Here is a 14,800-nt window from a genome sequence, read left to right as displayed (position 1 = left end):
CAGGTTGAGCGTATTGCAGTAGTCAAGCCTAGAGATCACCAGGCTAGATCTCACTGGGATGGTAAAGCTGAGATTAACAACTTCTGCCAGCTGACATGAATGAATGCATGTTGAACCCACATACTTGGCACACTGGAAACTAAATGGCAGGAAGAAGCATTCTAAATGTAGCCTCCTTCCCAACATGCAAACATTTCTTTTGCGCAATAGTCAGTAACTCTTGGTTTTTGTTTGTGTGTAAGTGAGAATGAGTTCTGTGCGCACACTGACTTGATGCTGCTGCCCAGGAAAAAACTCTTTCCGCTCACCTATTCTAAACATGAGAGGGAACACTGCTGCCCACCACAGCTCTTCTGTCCCTGCCCTTCTTCTTTCAGAAGTGGGAGAGAGGAGGGGGTGGCTACAAAGTCTCTGCTCCACTCTCCTCTACTGCATCTTTGGGAAGGGGAAGAGGAAGGGACATGGAAGCTCTATCTACATTAAAAACATGTATATCCTACTAGGTGTGAATTCTTTCATCTTGGGTAAGATGAGAGTTAGGATTGAAGCTCTTTCCACACTCTAGGCATTTACATGGTTTCTCTGCTCTGTGAATTCCTTGGTGATTCTTAAGATATGAGCTCCAACTGAAGCTCTTGAATTAGTGTGTGAATTAATTGGAGTTTCGTAAGACATCCTCTTTGTCTGAAGCTCTTTCCACACTGAAAGCATCAAAATGGTCTCTCTCCTGTGTGAATTCCTTCATGTTCTCTAAGAACTGAGCTCTGAATGAAGCTCTTTCAACACTCTAAGCATCTAAATGGTTTTTCTCCTGTGTGGATTCTAAATATCTCCCCATGGACTGAAGCTCTTTCTACACTAAATGGCATCTAAATGGTTTCTCTCCTGTGTGAATTTTTTTATGTTGGCTAAGATGTGAGTTCTGAATAAATCTCTTTCCACACTCCAGGCATTTAAATGGTTTCTCTCCTGTGTGAATTCTTTGATGTTTTCTAAGATGTGCACTGTGATTGAAGCTCTTTCCACACTCCATGCATCTAAATGGTTTCTCTCCTGTGTGAATTCTTTGATGGTCTCTAAGTTTTGAACCCTGATTGAAGCTCTTTCCACACTCCAAGCATATAAATGGTTTCTCTCCTGTGTGAATTTTTTGATGTTGGCTAAGATGTGAGTTCTGAATAAAGCTCTTTCCACACTCCAGGCATTTAAATGGTTTCTCTCCTGTATGAATTCTTTGATGTTTTCTAAGATGTGCACTGTGATTGAAGCTCTTTCCACACTCCATGCATCTAAATGGTTTCTCTCCTGTGTGAATTCTTTCATGTTCTCTAAGATGTGAACTGCGATTGAAGCGCTTTCCACACTCCAAGCATCTAAATGGTTTCTCTCCTGTGTGAATTCTTTGATGTTTTCGAAGATCTGAACCCTGATTGAAGCTGTTTCCACATTCCAAGCATCTAAATGGTTTCTCTCCTGTGTGGATTATTTGATGGTTCCTTAGACCTGAGCGCTGACTGAAGCTCTTTCCACACTCCAAGCATCTAAATGGTTTCTCTCCTGTATGAATTTTTTGATGTTGTCTAAGATGTGAGTTCTGACTGAAGCTCTTTCCACACTCTAGGCATTTAAATGGTTTCTCTCCTGTGTGAATTCTTTGATGTTGTCTAAGATGTGAACCCTGACTGAAGCTCTTTCCACACTCCAAGCATCTAAATGGTTTCTCTCCTGTGTGAATTCTTTGATGTTTTCTAAGATGTGAACCCTGATTGAAGCTCTTTCCACACTCCGAGCATCTAAATGGTTTCTCTTCCGTGTGGATTTTTTGATGTCTCCCAAGACATGATCTCTGACTGAAGCTCTTTCCACACTCCAAGCATCTAAATGGTTTCTCTCCTGTGTGAATTCTTTTATGTTGTCTAAGATTTGAGCTCTTATTGAAGCTCTTTCCACACTCCAAGCATCTAAATGGTTTCTCTTCTGTGTGGATTATTTGATGGCTCCTAAAACATGATCTCCGACTGAAGCTCTTTCCACAATCCAAGCATAGAAATTTTTTCTCTCCTGTGTGTATTCTTTGATGTCTCCTAAGATTTGAGCTCTGACGGAAGCTTTTTCCACACTCCAAGCATCTAAATGGTTTCTCTCCTGTGTGAATTCTTTCATGTTTCTTAAGATCTGAGCTCTGACTGAAGCTCTTTCCACACTCTAGGCATTTAATTGGTTTCTCTCCTGTATGAATTCCTTGGTGTTCTCTTAGATGTGAGTTCAGACTGAAGCTCTTTCTGCACACCAAGCACTTCAATGGTTTCTTTGCCCTTCTCTTCATTCCCCAGTAACATTTCAGCCACAATTGATAACCAATGCTTTTCTCACAGGAGAGGGACTGCCTCTTTTGCTTTCCCTTCTCTAGTTCTTCTTGGATTGTTGTTTCTTGGGAGACACCAGCATTAACAGGCGGAGATTCATTCTTCCTTTCATGATTTTCTTTTGTTGCTTTTCTCTGTTGTCCTTTCTTTTTGCATCTTGCTCTTTCTACTGGTGACCCGCATGCTTCTCCTTCAGTCTTGATTTTCCACCCATCATCTGCTAGGAAAGATAGAGAAAAAGAAGCATAGTATAGACCACAGTTTCTCAACCACTGGTCCCTGGACCACTGCCAGTCCGCGAAGGGTTGAGTGCCGGTCCCTGACTGGGAGTCACCCCCCCCACACACAAACAATTGCAATCAATGCACGCACTTCCTCAATTTTGCACATGGCACGGAAGAGGAGGAGTATGCTTCTGCCTTGCCTCCCTGTGCTGCTGAGATCTTCCTAAAGCTATCTTATTCCCTGTCTTTACAGCTTCAAACTGTATGCGGTGCAGGGGCATGGAGGAAAAGGTATGGCAGTGGGTGCCACTTGAAGGGCTGCTGGTTCTTGCATGCTCATTGTTTGCAGCCAAAGGTTGATTGATTTAAACCCAGCTGCCTAGTGCGGCCAAGGCGCCTTGAGAGGGAACGCTGTTTCCCTCTTGCATCGGTGGGGCGTTGTGGTCCCTCAGCCCCCTGTAACCCCCTGGTCTGCACTGCCGGTGGAAGACGGCGGTCCCTTTTGTGACCTTGCCAAGGGGTGGAATCTCTGGCCGGGATCATGCTGTCGTGAGGGCTAAGCGGCGGAGGGAAGGAGGAGGGCCGCCCTGGCTCAGGCTTTGCAGAAAGGGAGTGCAGGTGGACCTTCCTCAGGGGAGGGGGAGCAAGCACGTGTACCAAGGAGGGCTAAGTGGCAGAGGGAGGCGGCATGGTGCAGGGGAGAGGCAAGATACCATTTTGTGCATTCATGAAAAAGGGTCATTGGATGAATGGCACTGGAATGAAGTGATCCTGGGGATTTGATGCCCAGTGCGGTTCGTGTCCGATCCCAACCGATTTAAAACCAGCTGCCTGTTGCGGCCAAGGCACCTTGAGAGGAAACGCTGTTTTCCTCTTGCATTGGTGAGGCATTGTGGGGGCATCCCCCCTTATAGGGGGCATCCCTTAGCCCCCTATAACCCCCTGGTCTCCACCGCCGGTGGAAGACAGCGATCCCCTTTATGATCTTGCCGGGTGGAGGGAGACAGCCTCTGGCCGGGATCATGTTGCGGTGAGGGCTAAGCGGTGGAGGGAGGGAGGAGGGATGCCTTGGCTTACCTTGCAGCTACGTGCAGTCAGCACGTGGGACCACGTGAGCTGCATGGCCCCAAAGGCAGGCGGGTGTGATTGGCGCATACAGGGGAGTTGGGAGGGGGGCGCAGAGCACACGCTGTGAGATAAGTTGGGGGAACACCTGCTACACTCTGGTGCACAAGCACAGCAGCTCTTGGACACAGGCGACCTTCCAAGCATGGTCTGGTACACCATTGCCTCGCCCACCCTGAACAGTGCCTCGTCTCCCCAGTGAGGAAGACAAGGCATCCACCACTACAGCACCCCGCGCCCCCACCATCTCAGAATCACCCCCTTCCATTTAATGCCAGGACCCCACCGCTCTTCTTCATATTTTATTTCACCATTTTAAAAAAACCATTCCCAGCGCCTGCCACGTTAACTGTTTTTAAGGAGTTTTGGAAGAGCTGCGTGGGTTTCATTAGGTCCGCCTCACAAAGTGCACATCTAAGAGCAGGATCCAGATCAAGCCAGGTGATCGTGACCAAGCAGCATTGGCACAAATGAGAGAGGACTAATTTCAGTGGGTGGTCCTGACTAATGTCTTGATCCGACCCTGTGACTACACAACTCCTGCTAAAACTCCACCTCCATCATGAGAGGATTAAACTGTAGACTTCGGGCTCTACTGACAACTTGCCCAGTTCTCCTCTCCTCTCCTCACCTCCTTTTTGCTTTGCTTGACATCCAGCCTGATGAAGAGTTTTGGGGAATTCAAAAGCTTGCTTGTGTGTTGTTTTCATTAGCCCCATGCAGCTTTTGAATTTTTCTAATGGCCCAACATCCCCTCTCCTTTGAGTAATCACAAGCACCCCCACCCCGCACGTATTGGAAACATATTTGTTCACCCAAGTTTTTAGATTCAGGGGTTCTCAACCTTGGGTCCCCAGATTTTGGTGGACTTCAACTCCCATAATCCCCAGCCATAATGGCCAAATGCCATTGTGGTTGTGGGTTGTGGGAATTTAAATCCACCAATATCTGAGGACCAAAGGTTGAGAACCTGTAATATTCCATGTTTGCAAAAGATTCCCAATTTAATTATTGTAATGCATATATTATTTTAATAATAAACTGCCCAGAGATGCAAGTTTTGGGCAGTATAGAAGTCTGATAAATAAATAAATAAATAGATAGATAGATAGATAGATAGGAAAAACTTAAACTTGAAACCCCTTTACTAACTGCTGGTCCGGGAAACTGCGCATGAAGAATGTAGCAGTCCCTGAAACTCTGCACGAAGAATTTAGCGGTCCTTGACTCCAAAAAGGTTGAGAAACACTAGACTACAGCTAGAAAAGAAGCGTCAAAATCAAGCAATAAAGCCAAGGAAAAGTGGACTTCAGAACAGGGAGTAAATCATGAAAGCCATCTCCAGTGATTGACATTAAGTGAAGAATGGTGCGGTGTAGATTGGATTGGGCTTCCCACCTAGCCGTGAAGTTGAATGGGTTGCTGTGAAGGAACCCTGTGCATGATGGGACTTGGTCTCTATGATCCTAAACGTGGGAGCACCACCTTCACAGCATCCACCGGACCTGCCCCTCACCAGCAGAGAGTGGTGGCAGCAAGGGCCGTCCTTCGCTTCTGTCCCGCTGCTGTCCGGAACTTCAGGCTTGGGGCTTTAAGCTGTGCAGCTGAGGGAGTGTGCACAGAGATGTGGCTCCTCGCTCAGCCCCTTCCAGCAGCCGTACAGTCTCCCTGTGCACTGGGAAGGCTGCTTCAGGTAGTTTACCCCGTGCCATCTTTTCCCCTGCCGCTCCAAATATCGCTCCCAAGCCACAAGGAGGAAGTGAGGCTGACTGCTACTGTACCATTCAGACTGCGCCTGTGCTGTGTGTGCGCGCACTTGCACACGTGAGCCATCGCCACGCAGGAGACAGGCAGACGTCACGGAGGACAAGCAGGAGGCAGTAACAACCAGCAGGAAGGAGCCGCAGTCGACTAGAGCCAAGCAGCCGCCCTCAGGTCCCTCTCTCACCTCCTGCTCAGCCCCCTTTGCTTTTTCTTTCTCCTTGCCCCCTTCCTCCTCCTCTTCATCTCCCTGCTCATTTCTCTTTTATTTTTTCTTCCTATTTCTGGTGTTACTGTTAGCTCCTTACTGGTTTTCCTTCTTTCTCTGCCGCTTGTGGGACTCCTCTGGAGTCAGAGTTTGGGGTGTAGTTTTTGGTGGCTGTTTGGACTGCTCTCTGGACCCCAACTGCCCCTTGCCCTTCTCCTTCATGCCCCATTGCTACATTCACAGCACTTTCTTCTTGGGGCTCCCCTCCCCCTTGCTCTTCCTCTCTTCTCTTCTCCCGTCTTTCCTTCCTACTGTCAAATCTCTCTTTGATCCCTCCTCCCACCCGCCCTTCCCCCTTCTTCCCCCTTCTGTTTGGGCTGGAACAGCTTGCTACACATGCTTGCTGCTTGCTTTTGGAACAATGTGAGGTCTCTGTTGCTTGTAACATGAAAGGAAAACGTTGCCTTCTTCCCAGTTGGATTCAGCAAATGTGATTCTTTGAGAAAGTAATAAGAAATGTGTAGTATGAGTTCTTGGATATTCTTGCATTTCATTTAGTGTTTGTTCAATTGAATTGTCTAATGGTATAGTTATGATCAGTGCTTTTGGTGAAGATAAACCATGTCATATATGGGAAGTCCTCTTAGATAAAAACATGGAAAGAAAGGTGATTATTTATATATGAGACAACTACACTAAATAATTTTAGGAAGACATTGATAATATTACCAAGGATGGGGTCACACTTCCCCAGAAGAAAGACGTACGCAGTCTCCTTGGTGTCCCAGGTTGAGGCAGTGGCCAGAAGTGCCTTCTATCAGCTTCAGCTGATATGCAACCTGCATCCGTTTCTTGAGATAAATGACCTCAGAACAGTGGTACATAGGCTGCTAACCTCCAGACTGGATTACTGCAATGCACTCTAGGTGGGGCTGGCCTTGGTACAGAATGTGGCTGTCAGGTTGGTCTCTGGGTCATCTGGGAGAGATCATATTACTCCCGTTTTGAAAGATCTACACTGGCTGCCAATAGGTTTTCGGGAAAAATACAAGGTGCTGGTTCTAACCTGTTCTCTGGGACTCTGACAACTTCAAAAAAGTCTTTAAAGACGTATTTATTCACCCAGGCTTTTAATTCAATATTGTTTTAATATGGTTTAAAATGTTTTAAGGATTGAATTGTAGCAGTGTTTTGCTCTATCATTTACTTTGTTTTAACTGGTGTTTTACCGCCAAGAGACGTGAGTTTTGGGCGGCATAAGAATATGTTAATCCAATCAATCAATCAATCAAAAGTCACAAAGACATGCTTTTCTTGTCTGTAATAATCTAAATACTATTTTTTATAAGTGTTGTTCCTAAAATAATGATTTGTCGAAAGGGGTTGGATTCTTACTTGGAGTTTATTTAGTGAGATACACAACTTTACAGCATTATTCCATTTGTGTGATAGGTGGTGTTCCTACCAGACGGTATTTACTTCATCAATATAAGTCATCAAAAAATATTATATATAGGAACTTGTATTTAATAAGTTCCTATATGTAATATTTTTGATGAAGTAAATACTGCTGGGAAGGAGCACCAATTTTATAAATAAAATAGAATTGTAAAATACATTTCTTTCCTGAGAGAGAGAGAGAAAGAGAGAGAGACATATATCTATATATAATTATTCACATGTGCACACACTGCTCTGATACTGATGCCCGGAACAAAACTCATTCCACTCTCTGATTTAAAAAAATAGAAAGAACACTGGTTAGAGTGTTGGGCTAGGACCAGGAAGACCCGGGTTCGAATCCCTGTTCAAACATGAATCTCCCTGGGTGACTCTGGGCCAGTCATGTCTCTCTCAGCCATACCTGCCTCACAGGGTGGCTGTGAAGATAAAACATCAGTAACCGTGTACACTGCTCTGGGTTCCTTGGAGGAAGAGCAGAATAGAAATGTAGGATAAAAAATATTGTTTCAGAAACAGATGGATGATTTTCTTCCTTTGAAATGGAGGAGCAATGGGCATTCTGTGAACAATTTGGATGGATGGTGGTATGATGCTTTCCAATTTAAATTTTGGGATGCAAATGTCTTAAAAGTGTGTATATTTATGTCTTGGTAATAGGCAATGTGTATTATTGATTTATTTGGTTAAGGGCCCCCCAAACATGCTGATTCACCCCCAGCCCCACAAACCCCTAAGGACAGCACGGGCGGCAGTGACTACAGGACCGGCACTGGAACAGGGGTGAGTGAGAGAGTGAGTGAAACTACCTAAACTCCAGTGGGGTCACCTTTGCAGTTGCTTTGTACAGTTCCTACATCTCAGCCAACAGGATCGAGCAGTTCCTTTGTCTCAACCAAATGAATAGTTTCCCAGTATAATGGAATAACCCAATAAGCCCACCATTGCTGATCAGAACCCTATGGAAGAAGGCCAGTTTACAAGAGATACATCAACAAGACACAGCCTGCAGGAGAGAAGAGGAGGAGGAACATCTGCCCCCAGGCAGACCCAAGGGCGAGGGACTGGGTGCCTGCCTGTTGGCTTCTGTCTCTGCCCCCCCTTCTAACTATCTGCCCCCCAGGACAAGCTACTGGACTGCGGTGAGGCTTTGCAGGACTGGGGCCCACAGGGGCTGACTTGGCAGTTAACTGGTTTCCATCTGCCAGAACGTGCTGCTCAGGGCTATTGAGAGTGCTGCCAGTGGTGGTGGGCCTGCCCCCAAAGGGGCAAAACCAAAGGGGGTTGTCCCTTTGGGGGAGCAACTTCGGGGGACAGCAAGGGCCAGGGCTTCTAGTGGGGCTTCTGTTTTAAATCACTCCTGGGTGAGACTGTTTATAACCTTTAAAGCCCTAAACTGCTTGGGCCCTGGGTATTTAAGAGAACATCTTCATTGTTATGAACCCCACCGCCCATTGAGATCATCCGGAGAGGCCCATCTGAGTTGCCCCCGGCTGGTTTGCTGGCTACTTGAGGACGGGCCTTCTCTGCTGCTGTCCCGGAGCTTTGGAACGCGCTCAGCTGCTGAAAGAAAGGCCTCCCCATCTCTGAGAATTTTTAAAGACACACCTATTCACCCAGGCTTTTAATTAAATATTGTTTTAACAGTTTTAGCATCGTTTTAAAATGTCGTTTAAATATTTAAATTGTTGTAATGTTTTAACTTTTACGATGTCATTTATTTTGTTTTAACTACTGTTAAGTTTTTTGTCATCATTTATTTTAACTAATGTTATAATTTTTGGTATGCTTGTTGTAAACTGCCCAGAGACGTGAGTTTTGGGCAGTATAGAAATGTGTTAAACAAACAAACAAACAGGAGGGAGAGCCATCAGCGCAGAAAAAGAACACGCAGCATTTGTATTCAGAAGGCCCCAGACTGAGTCCTACAAACACCCAGTTTAGGCTTTGGGTAGCAGGGTTGAGAAGTTCTGTGCAAGAGACCCTGGAGAGATGCTATCAAACAGTGCAGACAAGATTCCGCTCAATGCATCAGTTTCTCTGCTATTCACTGGGAATATTTTCTTCAGGATGTGGAGCTCACCTGCCAAATCACCTCTTCCCCCCACTAAGGCCCATCCTCCGCAGTTTATGTATCAGCTGGTCAGAAGGACGCCAAAGGAGCTCATCACAGCTCTCACTACAACGATCCCAGCCCATTCTCCATATCCAAAGTCCCGCTTCAGGGCATGGTTCGGCTGCAGCCTGCACAGCTTCACCCAATGGCCTCCAAAGCACTAAACCCAAACAGGGGTGCCAGCTGGCAGAGGGTCCCATCCCAATGCCCCCAAAGCCAGTCGGTGATGCTGTATTGCTTAAAGCAGAAAGCATCAGTCCAATGCCAGAAGGAAGCAATCTTGGTGAAAAAGCCAGCAGGGCTCAAACACAGGGAAGAGAAGCACTTTCTCAGAATATTCCACATCCTCCCAAGGCAAGACAGCAAGAAGCACTCGATATTGAAACTGAACACTTCCAGCAACAACACGTCCAACCACAGGCCGCTGGATAAGTGTTCCCCCACCCAGCAGAGAGCCCCCACAATCCTGCCATAAGTATACACCCACAAGGAATGCTGGGTCCCAATAAAGAAAGCAGCAGCAGCCTTTTCTGGAGAGTGAGGGAGCCTTACCCAGAGAGGCCACATTCTGCCTATTCTCCTCCATGACTGCTCTGTGCAGGGCTCTTTGGTCTGCATCCAGCAGAGCCCACTCCTCCTCCGTGAAATGCACAGCCACCTCCTCAAAGGACACGGTACCCTGAAACAAGAACATATTGGACTCACAGGTCAGAAAACAGTCCCCCCACCCCTATAACACAGTGGTCTCTAACCCCCGGACCTTGGGGGCCCAGTCCAGTCCTCCAAGGTCTGGGGAGCACCTCCAAATGTCCATGGCTGGGTGCCTCCGTCAGCCCCCCCATGGCTGCCCCCCAAACCTCCGCTGTTCTTGTCCGAGTGTCACGCCCTCGATCTCAGATAGCGAGGAGGAAGGGGAAGCTGACACCCTTTCAGCTGATGCAGGGTTGCCTGAGGGGCAGAGCCCGGCTGTCAGTACCCAAGAGACGGCTGAGGAAGGTCCGGCTGATATTTCAGAGCAGGCACAGCAGTCTGAGACAGCAGATACAGCGCCAGACAGACTAGAAGATGAGCTGTGCAGGCAACCCCCACTGACTCCACAGCAAAGCCTTGTCACAAGGCAAAGAGCACAGCTGGAAACTATCAGGAGGAGTAAATGCCTCTTGCAGAGGGCTGATAAGCCTTGAATCCCTGCCAGCTGAGAGTTATCAGCTTGGACTATAAAGCACATCAACAGCTTTCTGTTAGCCGCTAGATGACAACATTTGTCAACCCTCGTGTTAGCAGCTTTCAGCCCAAGCCATATAGAGAGAACTATTCCGAGCCGTGTTTTGTTTCTGCAGCCCAGTTTGTATTGTGGGCTACTTTCCTGGACTTCCCTTCCGGGTGGCCGGATTGCTGACACCGAGGGGTGTCTGTGGTGGGGTGGGAGAGCAGAGCAGCCCTTCCTCCCTCTCCTTCCGGCAGTGGGGACTGACTGCTAAACTGCACAGGTGCACCTCGCAGTTACTAAAAGATGCTGGTCTGAATGGACGGGCCCAACGTTGCTCTGGTCCCCGCTGCCGGGTGGGGAGAGGGACTATTCTGCTCCCCACCCCCGCAGCCACCCCTCGGACACAGTAAGAAAATTAAAAATAGAAAAACTGGCAGAGGTTTGGCAGAGCAGGCTCCCCAAAGAAGGTTTTGCATGGCCTTGCGAGGGGTGTGTGTGTGGTCTGGGCGTCCAGATTTCCGAGGTGTGCCCCTGCCCATACACAAATCTCTGAGGAGAATTAAAATGAAGCAGCTAAGGATCTTCTGGCAGGATTCATGGCCTCCTGGCCTTCCTAGTGGGCAGATCACAGAGAGGCAAATATTATTTCAGGCTCAGGGAAAGGCACCTAGGCTGTCCCCCACGTGATCCCTTTCCTACCTGATCTGGTTGGGTAGAAGCTGCTTCTCCATCCACACAGGGGAGCCATGATCTTGTCAACACCACCAGTGGTCTTCCATGAACTAAGAGAGACAAAAGCGATACTTTTTGTGTCGAGCAATAAAATGTTACATTTACATGGACTTGTTTCTGGCAGGGAGCAGCACTTTGGTGAGGACAGGAGAGCAGCCAAAATCACTCCCCAGTCTCTCTCCCCGCGTGCTGCCCTGCCCATCAAGCCTACAGGGCAACTACTCTGAAAGCTCCCTCCTCCAATGCAGCTCAGGCTGATGGTCTTCTTTCCATCCCATCAGCTGTGGACTATAAAACAGGCCTGGGCAGTGCAACATCCACCCCACGAGGCCTTTTCTCTTGGCCCGCTACTCGCCTCCTGAGCCCTCCATGGGGCTCGCTTCCCCCTGCCCCCACTCGCTTCTCCCCACCACCTCCTGAGCCCCTCGGTGCAGGGAGCTTCCTGGAAATGAGGGTGTGTTTGAGCCCTGAAAAAGATACAGGGCACATGCGTGGCCTCATTCAGTGCAGGCAGGTGCTCTGTATCTCTTTCAGGGCGCACACGGGCCCTCCTTTCCAGGAAGCTCCCAGAAGCAGCGAGGGGCTCCGGAACTGGTGGGGAGAAGGGAGCGCGGGGTAGGGGAGGGCGCCCCTCTGAGTACATACTTCTTGCTCGGCCAGTGGAGGAAAGACAAGCCGGCGGGCAGGCAGTCCTAAAGGTCCTGCACTCCCTCTCTCTCTCTCTCAGAGGCATGTGCCTGGGGTGGCTGCTGCCGGCTGAACCAGCAAAGAGAGCATGTGGGTGGGAGCTGGTGCTCTCCCTCCTGAGCCCCTCTGCCCTCCTGATGAGAATGATGGCACGCATGCACACTCCGTCTCCATCAGAAGGCATGTGCCCCCTCATTCCAAGGCCCCGATGGAAGCGAGGGGCTTGGGAGCCAGGGAAGCAGAAAAGGGGGCCAGGTAGGCCTCTGCTCCCCTTCCCAGCCGCTCGCCCTCCTTTCAAAGAAGCTCCTAGTCCCAACTGAAATTGGACAGGGAGACGTAGGAGTGGGGGAGGGCAGATGGAGCAACCCTGCAGAACGTGCCGCCTTGCTCTCGCTGCTGTGGAGTTATGCCCCCACCTACGTTCCAACTGGATTCCTCCATTCAATTAATTCCTAAGTCACAACTGGATTGAGGAATGAATGACTTGGCTTGGATTTTCACACCATCTAAAAGAGCTGCCCCCCGCCCCATTTCTGGTTATCCAGTCAGGGTTTTGTTGCCAGTTTCGGATGGTATAGACATATTATAAATAAATAAATAATAAAAATAATGGTTATGAAGTTTAATCCAATTTAATTTGATTCACCTTGGCCTGCAAGAGCTTCTACAGTTTAAATATTATTAAATTAATTTCAATGAATTTCCTTTTAATTTGATTTAATTCAATTAATTAATATATTAAATTTTAATAATTAGTGCCCTAAATTTAGGGACTAAACATTGACCGTCAGCCCCTGCACACCAAGTCTTGGTTGCTTTCAGCCCACCACAGCATTTCAGTAGTGCACCCCTGCTCATCCCCCACAGACAGATGCAGGTTGACAAAGAAATACCCTTTTTTAGGCACATGGGATTAAGGGAGACCCAGCAGGATCTATTATTCCTTACCCAGTGAAGTGGTATCAGCATGATCCTCCTGAAAGCTCCCTCCATGCAGCAGCTTCAATCTGGCATCTGATAGAGTCTTCTCTGCCTCAAAAACCAAGAGGTTTGCTTCTGCCAATGGCCCCTGCACCTGAAAAGCCAACAGAAATCCCAGGCAGGGAAGGGGGAGGCAGGGTTTAGAAAAGACAATGGCAGGGGTGGGTGAGTGGAGGGAGGAGGGTTAGGATACTTCCCCCTGCAAGGGTACTGAGAGAAATCTGGGCAAATTAAGGACATTTCTCCTTGCTTATATGAGATTCCATTTCAGTAAGCAGACCTAATCCTTAATTAGTTTTACATCTTTCTCATATGAGTGACACTCTGAGGTCTTGCAGAAAGGTGGGATATCAGTTTTTTATATACATGAAGGTATGATGAAGAGAACTCATTTGGCCTTCCACCGACTCTCTCACCTGCTGCTCTTCCTGCTTCTTGGCCTCTGCCTGGCTCAGGAGGAAACCTTCTGCCAGGGCCACTGCCTGCGAACTGGTTTCTGCTCCACATTCCCTCACCCAGCTCTCCATCTCTGGGGGCAAGATGGTCAGAAACTGCTCTAGGATCACAAGGTCCATGATCTGGTGTTTTGTGTGCTGCTCTGGTCTGAGCCACCGACGGCAAAGGTGGTGGAGTCGGCTGCAAACCTTTTGGGGTCCCTCAACCTCCTGGTAGCGGAATTGCCTGAAGTGTTGGAGCTGCGCATCTGAAGGGAGCGTGTCGTTATGCAAGATTTCCTGCAGAGTCCTTTCCCAGAATTCCTCACTGCTCCCAGTCTTGATGGTCTCTGGGCCACCTGAGTTTTGCATTTCCATCTCCAATTCTGTGCTCCAAAGGCAGCCTCCAAGAAGGCCAAAGTTGTTTCACCAACAGACTGGTCCTTGCAGCAGGAACTGCTGTAATGGATGAAGCCACTGAGTACTGCAAAGTAAAAACGTGGTTCTGTGCTTGAAGTAGGACACCCCCAAGTCATGGAGGCATTTCACTAAGGAAAGGGGATTATTTGGGCTCCTTACAGAGGCTTCCCTTTATAGAAAAGGATCCAAACCTAAAGGGCCCCTGCAGGATGGAAGGAGGTTCCTTCCTTTGCAAGTCACAGACCAATGCAGAGCCTCCTCCCCGAAAAGGATGGCTGTGTGTCCCTCGCTGCCCACAACAGCCTTCTCTCCCCCACCCCTCTTTCCTCCCCAAATATTCCAGCCAGATCTGTTTCTCCCCCTTTAGGAACATAGGAAACTGCCATATACTGAGTCAGACCATTGGTCTATTTAGCTCAGTATTGTCTTCACAGACTGGCAGCGGCTTCTCCAAGGTTGCAGGCAGGAATCTCTCTCAGCCCTATCTTGGAGAAGCCAGGGAGGGAACTTGAAACCTTCTGCTCTTCCCAGAGCAGCTCCATCCCCTGAGGGGAATATCTTGCAGTGCTCACACATCACGTCTCCCATTCATAGGCAACCAGGGCAGACCCTGCTTAGCTATGGGGACTAGTCATGCTTGCTACCACAAGACCAGCTCTCCTCTCCGCTTTCCTTCTCCTCCTCCAGGGACCACTGTCTGTCTTCACGTTAGGGCCCGCAAAGCTATTGAGGGTAAGCAGCTGGAAAACTGGCTTCTGTCTCCTCAAAGCCTCCTCCTTTTGCAAAGAAGCTTGTCTTGGATTGGAAGGAACTGCAGAGGCATCATCAGCCCCACACAGGCCACCTCCCCATGAGCTGAAGTGGGGGGGCTGCTTGGGGGTGGCTTTCTTCCCCCCTTCTCCCCCCACTCACCTCCTGGCCTTTGGTCTCCCGCCCACTTCCTCCTCCCGATTCCTTGGCCTTCATCACCCTCCTCCTCCTCCTCCTCCCAGGCAGGGGTGGGGTTCCTTGCAGGAAATGATCCCAGGAGTCCTCCTCTTCCACAGCGAAGAGGGCGGGGCAGGAAGAGAGTGTG

The 14,800-nt window shown here is 48.6% G+C and overlaps 1 pseudogene; it reads right to left on the bottom strand.

The window, feature by feature from the left end:
- Positions 1-14,800, bottom strand: part of LOC128347586 (zinc finger protein 420-like) — a 56,371-nt pseudogene that overhangs the window by 33,729 nt on the left and 7,842 nt on the right.

Source organism: Hemicordylus capensis, chromosome 2 (genome assembly GCF_027244095.1).
Source record: "Hemicordylus capensis ecotype Gifberg chromosome 2, rHemCap1.1.pri, whole genome shotgun sequence".
NCBI lineage: Eukaryota > Metazoa > Chordata > Lepidosauria > Squamata > Cordylidae > Hemicordylus > Hemicordylus capensis.
The sequence above is the reverse complement of the archived record's forward strand: the minus strand, read 5'-3'. Positions and strand labels throughout refer to the sequence as shown.